Genomic DNA, 14,174 nt, shown 5'->3' on the forward strand with positions numbered 1-14,174 from the left:
GAGAGGAGAAGGAAGGAAGGAAAGAAGGAAGGAAGCAAGGGAAGGAAGGAAAAAAGAAAAAGAAAGAAAGATAGGAAGGAAGTAAAAAAGAAAGAAAGATAGGAAGGAAGGAAAAAAGAAAAAGAAAGAAAGGAAGGAAGGAAAGAAGGAAGGGAGGGAGGAGGGGAGGAGAAAGGAGGAAAGGAAGAGAGACTGTTGATTGGAATAATCATGAGACAAATTAAGAAAATGTGAAGGGGGAAAAAACAAAAGACCTCTACAATATTGAGCCCATCAACATATTTAAGTGAATACCATATAATTTTTACCCTCAACTGATTAGGAATGTCATTGTTCCAATGCTCATTCCCATTTGGCAAAGCACATCTTTAGTATTTTCTCATGAAATATGGCAGAAAGATTTTTAAAAAGGAGAAATATGAGAGGGTGATGTGTAGTAAAATCAGGAAGAATAGAATATAGTAAGATAAATAAAGATAAAGAGAAGAAGCCACTTCTGATGAGAGTTTATTCTTAGACAAGATGTTTGCTAGAAGAGAAGGAATTTCAGGGAGTCAATGATCTTCTGAATGTCTGAATGACAACCACAATTGAATTAAACTCATTTTTCTTCTACAGTTTAAAAAAATGATGTATGTCTGAGAGAAAAAATAAGTCAGAATACTACAGTTTAAAAATTTGGTTTTGAATATTTGCAGAACTTTAGGGATAATAATGAATTAATTAAAAGTATATATATGTTTATGTTTACATCTATATCATCAATATCCTTATCCAATCACCTATCTATATATCATCTATCTATCTATCTATCTATCTATCTATCTATCTATCTATCTATCTATCTATCATCTACTATCTGTCTATATAACCAGGTATAGTCTTCAGCTTACAAGCCTACTGTATCAGAGTGTCAACATTGTTCAGGCTTTTTATTCTTTTTTTTTTTATTAGTTATGTACACCATGTATATAGCCACATTGGTACAAGCATTAGTGTCCTTCCTGCCATCCCCCCTTAGCAGGGATGCTACATGTTGGGGAATATGTGTATTGCATTGTGGGGTTAGCCATCAGTTATGGGTACGAGGAAAATGTTTCTTTGCATAATGACACATCATGTGGCTCTAACATTCTTTCCTTCATCACTTCTACAAATTTCCCTGAGCCATGTTGGATTCATTTTAGGTCTGCTTCAGTGATGAGGTCTTGGGAGCCTCTGTGTCTCTGGATATCTGGTTTGATAGGAATTGAGTGGTCTCTGTACCTGTCTCCTTCACCCTTGTGCTGGTACCAGGTTCACCAAGATAGCAGCACTCTCTTTTATTTCCCCAATTACTCTGAGTTTCAGCTAGGGCTCTTCTGAGGTGTGATGGGATGGTTCCCTCATTAGGATCTGCATCTATCTGAAAAAGAGAAGCAAATTCTTCAGTTCTCCAGTGGAGAGTAGAGTTAGCATCAGATAATTGGGATAACAATTTTTGTTTTTTTTAGAGAAAGAGAATTTAATAGGTCTAGGCCATCTTGTAGCCCGCGATTAATGGGATCTAGAAAATGAAGAGTGCGCTCATTTTTAGATATGGTTCTGACTTGCTTCCCAGCTCTAGCTATGTGTTCTGATCCATTGAGCAGATCAGTTAGCCAAATCAATATTTCTCTTGTGTGATCATCACTTCAGGGTGTTGCTGCTGAGTAGCTTAGACCAGGAGTTGCTTGGACAGATGTTGGTCATTTTCCCCCAGTTGCTCATGTAGCACCTTCTGGTACTAGACAAGCTAACTGTCTGAGGACTGAATCTCTTCCAGGTTCCAGCCAGGTTACTCCAGGTTCCATAACATCAGCATATAGTGTCTTCAGTAGTAGGGTCTTACCACTAACCTTTTGTAGGTCATCAAGTACTCTGATAGAAATCTGTCCTTTTGGGAAACCTTGTAGGTTTCTCTGATCAACAGTTCATTGTGGATGTTAGCCACATGGTGGTACTGGTCAGTGCCAAAGACAAGAAGGAAGAAAAAGACAGGTAACATGGAAGAGATAAAGAGAAAAGAAAGAAGAGGGGAAGAGAGAGAAAGAGAGGGAGGGAGGAAGAGAGAGACAGGGGAAGATTAAGATCAGTCTTCATCATACACTTTCCAGGGCCTTGTGATTTAGGTGTTAACTCTAAGGGCCTGATGAAAGTTTGACCATTTAGTCTGTCTTATAGGATGTAGAATTTTATGGTACCATTGCCATTTGGGTCCAGTTTTGTTTCCTCCACCCCACCCTTACCCTCTCCTCTCACCCCATCCACCCTATTGTTGTGTCCTCAAGATGTTTAGTACATATGTCAGAATTTAGGGTAGTTTCCAGTTAGGAGCCATAAATAAGTGAGACTATGGAACAATTATCTTTCTATCATTGGGTGAGTTCACTGAGAATGATCTGTTCCAGGCTTGACTATTTTTCTTTAAATTTCATTGTGTCATTTTTCCTTACTTCTGTGTATAATTCCATTGTGTAGATATACCAGAACTTGGTTATCCATTTGCTAATGATGAACATGTACATTGATTCCAGCTCTTAGCTATTATGAATTGAGAAGCTATAATCATGGTTGAGCAAATCTCTCTGAACTGAGGCATGGAGCTTTTAGGATAAATGCCCAGTAATGGAATAACTGAATCTGTTGGTAACTCTATAGTTTTTAGGAGTCTCCACATTGCTCTTCAAAGTGATTGTACCATCTTACATTCTCACCAACAGTGGATTAGTGTTCCTATTTCTCTACATCTTTACCAAAATTTATTTTCATTTGATATTTTAATGTTTGCTATCCTTACTGGGATAAGGTGGAATCACATATTTGTTTTAGTTTGCATTTTCTTGATGATTAGGGATGATGAATATGTTCTTAGTGTGTGTTTGCCTTTTGTATTTCTTCCTATGAGAACTACTGTCCAGTTCTTTGCCCCATTTTGTAAGTGGTTTGTTCAACTTTTTATTGTTTAGCTTTTTTCTTTTTTTTTTTAAGGTAGGTTTTCACTGTAGTCTAGGCTGACCTGGAATTCACTCTGTATTCTCAGGATGGCCTCAAACTCATGGTGATCCTCCTATCTATGCCTCCCGAGTGCTGGGATTAAAGGTGTGCACCACAATTCCCAGCTGTTGTTATTTAGGTTTTTGTTTTTTTTTAATTTAATTTATTAGTTTTCTTTTCAGTAAATGCAGGCAGTTTGGTAACATTATTTAGGCTCATCTGTGATCTACGCCTTCACATTAGACCCTCCTTGTTAATGAAAATGGGTCGTGCATTGTGGCATTAGCCCCCAGTTATTGGTATGATAAATGTCTCTGCAAATCATGACCCAACATGTGACTCTGACATTCTTTCCACCCCCTCTTCTGCAAAATTTCCCTGAGCCATGTTGGGTTCATTTTTGGTTTGCTTCAGTGCTGAGGTGTTGGGGGCCTCTGAGGCTCTGGCTCTCTGATTTGGTAGGAGTTGATTTTTCTCTGTGTTGATCTCCTTCCCCTTTGTGCTGGAATCCGGTTCACAGGAAAACATCACCCTTGCTTATTTTGCCAGTTGTCCTTAGTTTCATTTGGGCCCCTTTTGAGGTATGTTGGGGCAGCTCTCTTCTTAGGATCTGCATCTGTCTGGAAAAGAGAAGCAGATTCTCCAACGGAGAGTAAGTTAGCACCCGGAAAATTGAGATAAGACTTACTTTTTTGATAGACAGTATGGTAGGTTTAGGCCCTCTTATACCCCGTGATTGATGGTAGCTTAATATTGTAGAGTGGGCTTGTGTTTGGGTATGGTTCTGACTTGTTTCCCAGCTCCAGCTATGGGTCTAGTACCACTGAGTGGATCAGTTAGCCAAATCAAAAGCAATTGATGCCTCACCATGGCTGTGTACCACTATTGCACTTGTGTGGGCATCACATCCGGTTATTTGTTGCTAATTGGGTTAAACAATGTGTTGCTTGGACAGATCTTGGTCATTTCCTCCAGTCGCCTATGTAGCACCTTCTGGCACTAGACACTCTGACTGTCTGGGGACTGACTCTCTCCTGGCTTCCAGCCATGTCATTCCATTTTACGCGTCAGCTGTGTATGGAGTCTTCAGCAATAGGGTCTTATCACTGGCCTTTGGTGGGTCATCAAGTACTCTGACAGAAGTCTGTCATTGTTTTGGGAAACCTTGTAGGTTTCTCTGATCAAAAGTTCATTGTGGTTGGTAGGCCCAAGCTGGAAGTGGGGGTTACAGGTCAGTGTCCACTAAGAAATTGAGGAAAAAGATAACTAATATACAAGAGTTAGAGAGGATAGAGATAGAGGGTAGAGGTGGAGAGGGAGGGAGGGAAGATGTAGGAGATTTAGGTCAGTCTTGATCCTACCCTCTCCAGTGTCTTGTAGTTCAGGTGTTTCCTGTAAGGGTCTTGTGAAGGTTCAGCCATTTGGTCTGTTTTTAGGAAGTAGAATTTTATGGTACCCTTGCCGTTTGTGTCCACATTATTGTTTTCCACCCTTTGATTCCCTCGCCGCCCTCCCATCCATCTTATTGTCTAGTCCATGAGGTGCTTGCTGGGTATGTAAGGCATCTTGGGCAGATTCAAGTTAGGTGTTGCAGATGAGTGAGACTATGTGTCGATTTTTTTTTCTGTGATTGGGTAAGTTCGCTGAGAATGATCTGTTCCAGGTTCAACCATTTTTCCTCAAATTTCTTTATGTCATTTTTTCTTACTGCTGTATAGAATTCCATTGTGTAGATATACCACATCTTCTTTATCCATTCTTCTAATGATGGACATCTGGGTTGATTCCAGCTTCTAGCTATTACAAATTGAGCTGCTACAAACATGGTTGAGCAAATCTCTCTGGCTTTTGGTTTGAAGGTTTTAGGGTACATGCCCAGTAATGGTATAACTGGGTCTGTTGGTATTTTTATAGTCAGCTTTTTCAGGAGTCTCCATATTGCTTTCCAAAGTGGTTGTACCATCCTGCATTCCCACCAACAGTGAATGAGTGTCCCTGCTTCTCCACATCCTTGCCAGCATTTATTTTCATTTGACCTTTTGATGTTGGCCATCCTTATTGGGGTAAGGTGGAATCTCATCATTGTTTTAATTTGCATTTCTCTGATGATTTGCCATTTGTATCTCTTCCTCTGTGAATTGCCTGTTTAACTCTGTGCCCCATTTTGTGAGTGGGGTATTTGTCTTCTTATTGTTTAGACTTTTGAGTTCTTTGTAAATTCTAGAGATAAGGCCTCTATCAGTTGGATAACCTGCAAATATTTTCTCCCATTCTGTGGGTTTTCTATTGGCTTTGCTTATTATATGCTTGTCTGTAAAGAAACTCTTCAGCTTCATATGATCCCAATGGTTGAGTGACTCTTTAAGAACTTGAGCCACTTGGTTTTTATTCAGGAAGTCTTTTTCCATTCCTATATCATGGAAAGTACTTCCTAAATTTTGTTCCAGTAGTTTTTGAGTTTCTGGTCTTATGTTGAGGTCTTTGATCCATTTGGATTTGAGTATTGTGCATGGTGAAATGTGTGGATCAAGTTTTAGTTTCCTGCATGTGGTTATCCAGTTTGTCCAGCACCATTTGTTGAAGATACTATCTTTTTTCCAGTCTATATTGTTTGGGCCTTTGTCGAATATCAAGTAGCTGTAGTTGCTTGGCCCAAAATCCGGGTCCTCATGTCAATTCCATTGCTCTATACTCCTGTTTTTATGCCAGTACCATGCTGTTTTTATTACTATGGCTTTGTAATATAGCTTTATATCGGGTATGATGATGCCACCAGAGGTATTTCTTTTGCTGAGGATATGTTTGGATATGCGAGGCCTTCTACTTTTCCATATAAAATTTGAGATCATTTTTTCTATCTCTTTGAAGAACACTGTAGGGATTTTAATTGGAATTGCATTAAATCTATATATTGCATTTGGTAGGATTGTCATCTTCACAATGTTAATTCTGCCTATCCAGGAGCATGGGAGGTCTTTCCATCTTTTCAAGTCCTCCTCAATTTCTGTTTTGAGAGTTTTTATATTTTCGTTGTATAGATCTTTTACTTCCTTGGTTAACGTTATTCCAAGGTATTTTATTTTTTTTGTTGCTATTGAAAATGGGACTATGTCCTTTATTTCTTTTTCTGTGTCTTTGTCATTTGCATACAGAAGTGCTACCTATTTTTGTGCATTGATTTTGTATCCTGCTACTTTGCTATATGAGTTAATCACCTTCAGGAGTTTTGGTTTGGAGTCTCTCGGGTCTCTTACATATACAATCATGTCATCAGCGAATAGAGCTAACTTAACTTCTTCCTTTCCAAATTGCATCACTTTTATTTCCTTCTCCTGCCTTATTGCTTGGGCTAGGACTTCCAGAACTATATTGAAAGCAGAGGTGAGAGAGGACATCCCTGTCTTGTTCCTGATCTCAATGGGAATTCCTCCAGTCTCTCTCCATTAAGTATTATTTGGGCCTTTGGAGCTTTGTATATTGCCTTTATTATGTTAAGATGTGAACCTGTCATGCCGATTCTCTCCAATGTTTTGATCAGGATGTGATGTTGTATCTTGTCAAAGGTCTTTTCTGCATCTATCGAAATGATCATGTGATTTTTATGGTTAAGCTTGTTTATATGGCGTATTACATTGACAGATTTTCATATGTTGAACCATCCTTGTGTTCCTGGGATAAATCCCACTTGGTCAAGGTGGATAATGCTTTTGATGTGTTGTTGGATTTGCTTTGCGAGTATTTTGTTGAGGATCTTTGTGTCTATGTTCATTAGGGAAATAGGCCGATAGTTTTCTTTTCTTGTGGCATCTCTGCCTGGTTTGGGGCTTAGGGTGATACTAGCTTCATAGAAGGAGTTGGGTAGCTTTCCCTGTTCTTCAATTCTGTGGCACAGTTTTAGGAAGATTGGTTTGAGTTCTTCCATGAAGGTTTGATAAAATTCAGCTGGGAATCCATCTGGTCCTGGACTTTTCTTTTTTGGGAGGTTTTTTATTACTTTTTCAATCTCCATGAGTGTGATGGGTTCATTGAGGTGATTGATCTGCTCTGAGTTTAGCTTTGGTAGATGATATGCATCCAGGAATTTATCCATCTCCTCCACATTTTCCAGTTTTGTGGAGTAGAGGTTTTTGAAATAAGTCCTGATGATTCTGCCGATTTCACTGATGTCTGTTGTGATCTCTCCTTTTCCATTTTGAATTTTGTTAATTTGGAGTCTCTCCTTTTTTTGCTTGATCAAATTGGCCAGAGGTTTGTCAATCTTGTTTATTTTTTCAAAGAACCAGCTCTTTGTTTTGTCAATTGCCTTAATTGTTTCCAATTCATTAATTTCCACTCTGATTTTATTTATTTCTTTCCTTCTGGAGCTCTTTGGGTTGGATTTTTCTTGTTTTTCCAATGCCTTTAGGTGGATGGTTAGGCTATTGATTTGGGATCTTTCTGTCTTTTTTATGAAGGCATTGAGTGCTATGAATTTTCCCCTGAGGACTGCCTTCATTGTGTCCCATAAGTTTTGGTATGACGTGTTCTCATTGTCATTCAATTCCAGGAATTTTGCAATTTCATTTTTTATTTCATCCACTATCCATTAATTGTTTAAGAGTGTGCTATTCAGTTTCCAGTTGCCGTTGGGGTTCTTGTTGGTTTTTTTGTTGTTGATTTCTAGGAATATAGCATTATGATCTGATATCATGCAGGGAATTATGTCGATTTTCCTAAATATGTGGAGGCTATCTTTGTGACCCAGTATATGGTCTATTTTAGAGAATGTTCCATGGGCTGCTGAGAAGAATGTGTAGTCTGTGGATTGGGGATGGAAAGTTCTGTAGATGTCTGTTAGGTCTAAGTGCTCTATGGTTTTGTTGAGCTCTCTTAATTCCTGTTGAGCTTCTGTTTGGATGATCTGTCTATTACTGATAATGGTGTGTTGAAGTCCCCAGCTATGATGGTGTTGGTGGTTATTTCTGTTTTATTGTCAAGTATGTTTTGTTTTATGAACTGTGGTGCCCCTGTGTTTGGTGCATACAGATATATGATTGTAATATCCTGTTGATGGTTTGTTCCCTTTATAAGTAGGAAGTAGCCTTCTTTGTCTTTTTTGATTGTTTTTGGTTTGAAGTCAACCTTTTCTGATATTAATATAGCTACACCTTCTTGTTTCTTATTCCCATTTGCCTGGAATATTGTTTTGTACCCTTTCACCCTGAGCAACTTTCTGTCTTTAGTGGTAAGGTGGGTTTCTTGAAGGCAGCAAATTGAGGGGTCTAATTTTTTGATCCACCCTGCTAGCCTGTGTCTCTTGATGGGTGAATTATGGCCATTAATATTTAGGGTGATGACTGTGAGATTTGATTTGATCCCTGTCATGTTGTGGTGGTAGAGGTGTGTTGGCATTTCCATGGAATTTATTTATTTTTTTTTTTTCTATCTACTCTGGGTTTGGTTGCTGTGATCTGCTTCTGGTAGGCATTTGTGTTTGGTTATTTGTTTCTTCTCTGTGGAGAATTTCCTGGAGTACTTTCTCTAGGTTTGCTTTTGTGTTCATATAATTGTATAGCTGAGTTTTATCATGGAAAGTTTTCCTTTCACCATCTATTATAAGGGAGACTTTTGCTGGGTAGAGTAGTTTAGGTTGAAAGCCATAGTTTCTTAGAGTTTGTAAAGTTTCATTCCAGGCCCTTCTAGCTTTCAGGGTTTCCATTGAGAAGTCTGAAGTAATTCTGATGGGGTTTCCTTTGAAAGTGGTGTGCTGTTTTTCCCTAGCTGCTTTTAGGATTTTTTCCTTGGTGTCAATGTTTAGAGTCTTAATGATAATATGTCTTGGGGAGTTTCTCCTTTGGTCTAGTCGGTTAGGAGTTCTGTTTGCTTCTTGAATCTTGATGGCCTTTCTTTTAATAGATGGGGGAAGTTTTCTTCAATTATTGTATTAAATAGGTTCTCCATACCTTTGGTCTGAAATTCTTCTCCTTCTGGTATTCCAATGATTCTGATATTAGGACGTTTAAGTGTATCCCACAATTCTCTCATGTTCTGTTCACAGGAACTTTTGAACTTATTGAAATTTTTGGACTCTTGAACTGTGTCTTCCATCCTGTCTTCCAAATCAGAATTTCTATCTTCCACTTCACTGACTCTATTCTTGAGAGCCTCTAGTGAGTTTTGGACTTGTTCAATTAAGTTTGCATTCTCTACTACTTTCCTATGTATCACTTCCATCGCTTTGTCCAGCTCCATTTTTGTCTCATTTTCTGATTTTCTTGATGATTCTTGGAAATCATCCTTGCATTTCTTTATATTTTCATTTAGTGTGGCCAGCTGATTTTTAAGGTCCTCTTTTTTTTCACTCTCCCTCAACTCTCTTAGCTCTCTTTGAATTCCTTCCAGTGTCTTATCATATTGCTCTAGCTTAGTGATGGTAGCATCCATATGATTATCTATCCTTTGTAACTTTCCTGTCAGTTCTAGCAGTAGTTTGGTCAGGGTTGCATTGTTCATTGCTTCCACTTGATGTTCTGATCCTAAACACTCTTCTATGTTTTGGTTAGTTGTGATCCTTGTTGGACTGGGTGATCTGACTGGATTTTCTTCCATTTTATTTTTCGTGTTATTTCTTTTGTGCTGTGGTCTACCCATGTCAGTGTATGTGCAGGTAGGTGGGTAGAGCAGCCTGGGATCTAGCTTAATGTGAATCCAAGGCAGCCTGGGGCAGTTGCAAGTAGCCTGGGTTTTTGCTCACTCTTGCCAAAGCCACCTATCTATAGCCTGACAGGGTCACCAAAGTTGCCTAAATTCTCACCCAGTAATGCATCTAAGCTGTCTGCCTTTGAACTTGAAAGGGGACTGAGGTAGCAAGCCCTGAAAGTGCCCAGACTCTGGCTGGGTACACTGGGGTCTGTAAACAGTCTGTGCTCTCCTGCCTCAGGGGAGTGGGGGATGGGTGGTGATGTACAGGTAGGGGATGGCACCTGCGCTGGCACTAGTGACTCTGTGTGGACTTGTGTGGCTCTTGCTATGGGAGTGGGCCCGCTGCATGTGCAATTGTAGTGCAGAGGCAGATGATGTGGGTATGGAATCAGGACACAGCAGAGGCTGACCTGCGGCAAGTGATGTGATCACATCAGTAGGGTATCTGGCAGCCACCTATTCATGGCAGGGGTAGCCCCACAGGCCTGTGAACTGAGCAGCACGTGGCTGTTCTATTCTCAGGATCAGAGAACAAGGGCGAGGTAGGAGGTCTCAGCTTCAGTGCAGCAGGTTGGCAGTCGTGACTGGTTGGTGCCCGATCAGAGCACAGCCACTCAGGACGTGCGGAGGGTGCGTGGGCGGTTGGGCGGACGGGGGGGCGCGGGGTGCGACGGGGTGTATGGAGTGAGTGTGGCACGCAACGGTGGGGCGCAGGGTGTGCCGGGGAACCAGGCAATCAGGGTGGGGCGTGCGGGAGGCGGCAGAGCTCAGGGGGCACAGGGTGGGGTGCCCTGGAGGGGCGGGGAGCGTGGGGAGCTCTGGTCGGTCTGGAGGGGCAAGGGGCGTGCCGTGGTACTGGGGAGGTGCGTGCGCACGGGGGGTGTACGGGGCGTGGGGGGGCACGGAGCACCTGGGGGGTGCAGGGTGAGGGCATGGGGCATGCGGGGGGGCACAGGGCACACAGGGGGGCACAGGGCATGCAGGGGGGCACAGGGGAGCATGTGGGAGGCACGGGACGTGTGGAACGCCGCGGTGCGCAGGGGGGCTAGGGGCGCAGGGCGTGTGGGGGGTCACGGGGTGTGCGGGGGTGCATGGTGCGTGGGCGGGAGGGGGCGCGGGGCACACCGGGTGCAGGAGGCCACAGAACGCCGCAGGGTGCTCTGGACACGCACGGGGGTTTGGGGCGCACAGGGGGGTCGCAGGGGTCACGCGGGGTTCGTGGGATGTGGAGGGGCCGGGGCACACTGAGGCACGCTGGGGCTCAAGATGTGCGGGGGGGTGGAGGGAGGGTGGGGTGCTGGTGGGGGTGTTAGGCGCGCGGGGGTGTGTCGCGGGGGTCGCAGGGCCCACGGAGCACACCTGGGCACGCAGGGGCGTGCTCAGGATGTGCGCGGGCTGTGTGCGGTGGGGGGACGAGGGGCGTGCAGATTGGGGGCTTGGAGGCGCCGGAGCAGGGAGCAGGGGGGCAGGGGGCACCGTGGGGCGCACGGGGCTCGGGGTGCGCTGGATGTCCTGGGGCGTGTGGGCGTGGGGGCCTGGGTCGCGCAGGTGGCGGCACACAGTGGGGCGGCTAGGAGCAGGGAGTGCGTGGGGGGGGCGGGGCACTTGTGTGGGTGCAGGGGGCATGGTATGCTGTGGGACACCACGGGTGCTCTGGACTTGCGGGGGTGGGGGGCGGGTGCGGGACACGCCAGGGAGGGGGTCACGGGTCGCGCAGGGGGCGCAGAGCATGCTGAGGTAAGAAGGTGCGCAGGATGCAGGGACGCCGCGGGGCACTCTGGATGCGGGGAAGGGGGCCGGGCGCGGGGGGGGGGCTCAAGGAGCGTGAGGGTGGGGCGTGCCGGGGGGGGTGGGGGCGCAGGGCACGCCTGGGCGCCCGGGGCGCGGGATGCCGTGGGTCGCTCGGGGCGCGCCTGCCTTGAATGGATAGGGAGGGTGGGGCATGCGGGGGGGAGGTTTGAGGCGCATGGGGGTGGGGCGCAGGGGTCCCGAGGGTTGCGGGGTCACGGGGCATGCCTGGGCACCCGGGGCGCGAGAAGCCACTGGGTGCTTGGGGCGTGTCTGCTGCGTGTGGATAGGGAGCATGGGGCGCGCGGGGGGGTGGGTGGAGGTGGGGGGGCGGGGTGCGCGAGGCGTGATGGGCGGGGGGGTGCGCCACCGCGGGGCGCGGGGGTTGTGGGACCCGCGGGGCTGCTGAGGCACGTGGGGCTTGGTGCACGCAGGGATGCCTGGGCGCCAGGGCGCAGGGCTGCGCCTGATGCAGCGGGTCGCTGCGGGTGGGGTGGCGGGGCGTTGGTCGATGGGGTGTGTGCTTCCCTCTTTTACCCCAATCCGTGCCCTCCCTCTTGCAAAAAGTTTCTAATTTCCCTTGAATACTTGTCTTTTTTTTCCCTTGTTTTCTGTAGTGCAGCTAGGCTGTCGCCATCTTGACCGGAACACCGTTATTTAGGTTTTTAGTTCTTTGTATTTTCTATAAATTATGCCTCTGTCAGTTGGATAGTCAGCAAATATTTTCACCCATTCTGTTGGTAATCTATTAGGTCTTCTTATTGTGTATTTGTCTGTGAAGAAACTTTTCAGCTTCATGAGATCCCAGTGCTTAAGTGATTGTTTAAGATGGTGAGCTACTGGGGTTTTGTTCAGGAAGTCTTTTCCCATTCCTATATCATGGAAAGTGCCTCCTATTTTTCTTCCAGTAGTTTCTGAGTTTCTGGTCTTTGATCCATTTGGATTTGATTTTTCATGGCGAGTTGTGTGGACCATGTTTCAATTTCTTGCATATGGCTATCCAATTTGTCCCAGCACCATTTGTTGAAGATGCTGACTTCTTTCCAGACTATATTGTTAGGATCTTTGTCAAATATCAAGTAGCTGTAGTTACATGACCCAAAGTATGGATCCTTTATCTTGTTCCATTGGTCTACACTCCTGTTTATATGCCAGTACCATACTGTTTTTATTACTGTGGCTTTGTAATGTAGCTTTATATCAGGTATGGTTAAGCCTCCAGGGGTGCTTCTTTTGCTGAGGTTATGCTTGGATATCCAAGTCCTTCTGCCTTTCCATATGAATATTGAGATCTGTTTTTCTTTCTTTCTTTCTTTCTTTCTTTCTTTCTTTCTTTCTTTCTTTCTTTCTTTTCTTTTTTTTTAAAGCATCCAACTGATTCCAGAGCACGCCAGGCTGGAAGCAGCTTTCTACTTTCTTTTTTTAAAAAAAAAAATTATTTATTTATTTATTCATTTATTTAAGAGCGAAAGACAGTTAGAGGGAGAGAGAGAGAATGGGCACGTCAAGGCTTCCAGCCTCTGCAAATGAACTCCAGACACGTGCACCCCCTTGTGCATCTGGCTAACGTGGGACCTGGGGAACCGAGCCTTGAACCAGGGTTCGTAGGCTTCACAGACAAGCGCTTAACTGCTAAGCCATCTCTACAGCCCGAGATCTGTTTTTCTATCTCTGTGAAGAACAATGTTGGGATTTTGATTAGAATTGCATTAAATCTGTATATTGCCATTGGTAAGATTCACAAGGCTAAACTCAGATCAGATTAATCTGCTAAACAAATCTATCACATCCATCAAAATTGAAAAGGTAATCAAATACCTCCTGAAAAAGTAGACTCCAGGACCAGATGGCTTCTCTGCAAAATTCTATGAAACCTTCATGGAAGAACTGAAACCAATATTTCTCAAACTGTGCCACAGAATCAGAGAACAGGGAAAGCTCCCCAACTCAATGTATGGAGCTATTATAACCCTAATACCAAAACCAGTCAGAGATGCCACAGGAAAAGGAAACCATACACCTATTTCCCTGATGAACTTAGATGCAAAGATCTTGAAGAAGGAAGGGACTTCTGGCCAGGATGGTGACCGCCTAATTGGACAGCTTCATCAACAAATGGTGCTGGGCAAAATGGATAACCATATGCAGGAAATTGAAACTTGATCCACACATTTCGCCATGTAATACACTCAAGTCACAATGGATCAAAGACCTCAATATAAGACCAAAAACTCGACTACTACTGGAAGAAAATATGGGAGGTACTTTCCATGATATATGAATGGAAAAAGACTTCCTGAACAAAAACCCAGTAGCTCATGATCTTAAATAGTCACTCAACCAATGGGATCACATGAAGCTGACGAGTTTCTTTACAGACAAGCATACAATAAGCAAAGCCAATAGATTACCCACAGAATAGGAGAAAATTTTTGCCAGTTATGCATCTGTCAGAGGCTTAATTATTAGAAACTACAAAGAACTCAAAAATCTAAACAGTAAAAAGTCAAACACCCCACTCACAAAATGGGGCAAAAAGATGAGTAGGCAGTTCACAGAGGAAGAAATACAAATGGCAAACACACACTTAAGAAAATGTTCATGATCCCTAATCATCAGAGAAATGCAAATTAAAACAACTATGAGATTCTACCTTACTCCCATAAGAATAGCAAACATCAAAAAATCAA

At 43.7% G+C, this 14,174-nt stretch overlaps 1 non-coding gene across 1 annotated transcript; it reads right to left on the bottom strand.

Annotated features, from left to right (window-relative positions):
• Positions 1 to 1,067: 1,067 nt before the first annotated feature.
• On the bottom strand, positions 1,068 to 1,125 carry LOC123461913. The gene has a single exon (XR_006637958.1). It is a non-coding gene; the product is annotated as a small nucleolar RNA SNORD83 (small nucleolar RNA).
• Between the last annotated feature and the right edge of the window lie 13,049 nt (positions 1,126 to 14,174).

This window comes from Jaculus jaculus, chromosome 6, assembly GCF_020740685.1.
Source record: "Jaculus jaculus isolate mJacJac1 chromosome 6, mJacJac1.mat.Y.cur, whole genome shotgun sequence".
Lineage (NCBI taxonomy): Eukaryota > Metazoa > Chordata > Mammalia > Rodentia > Dipodidae > Jaculus > Jaculus jaculus.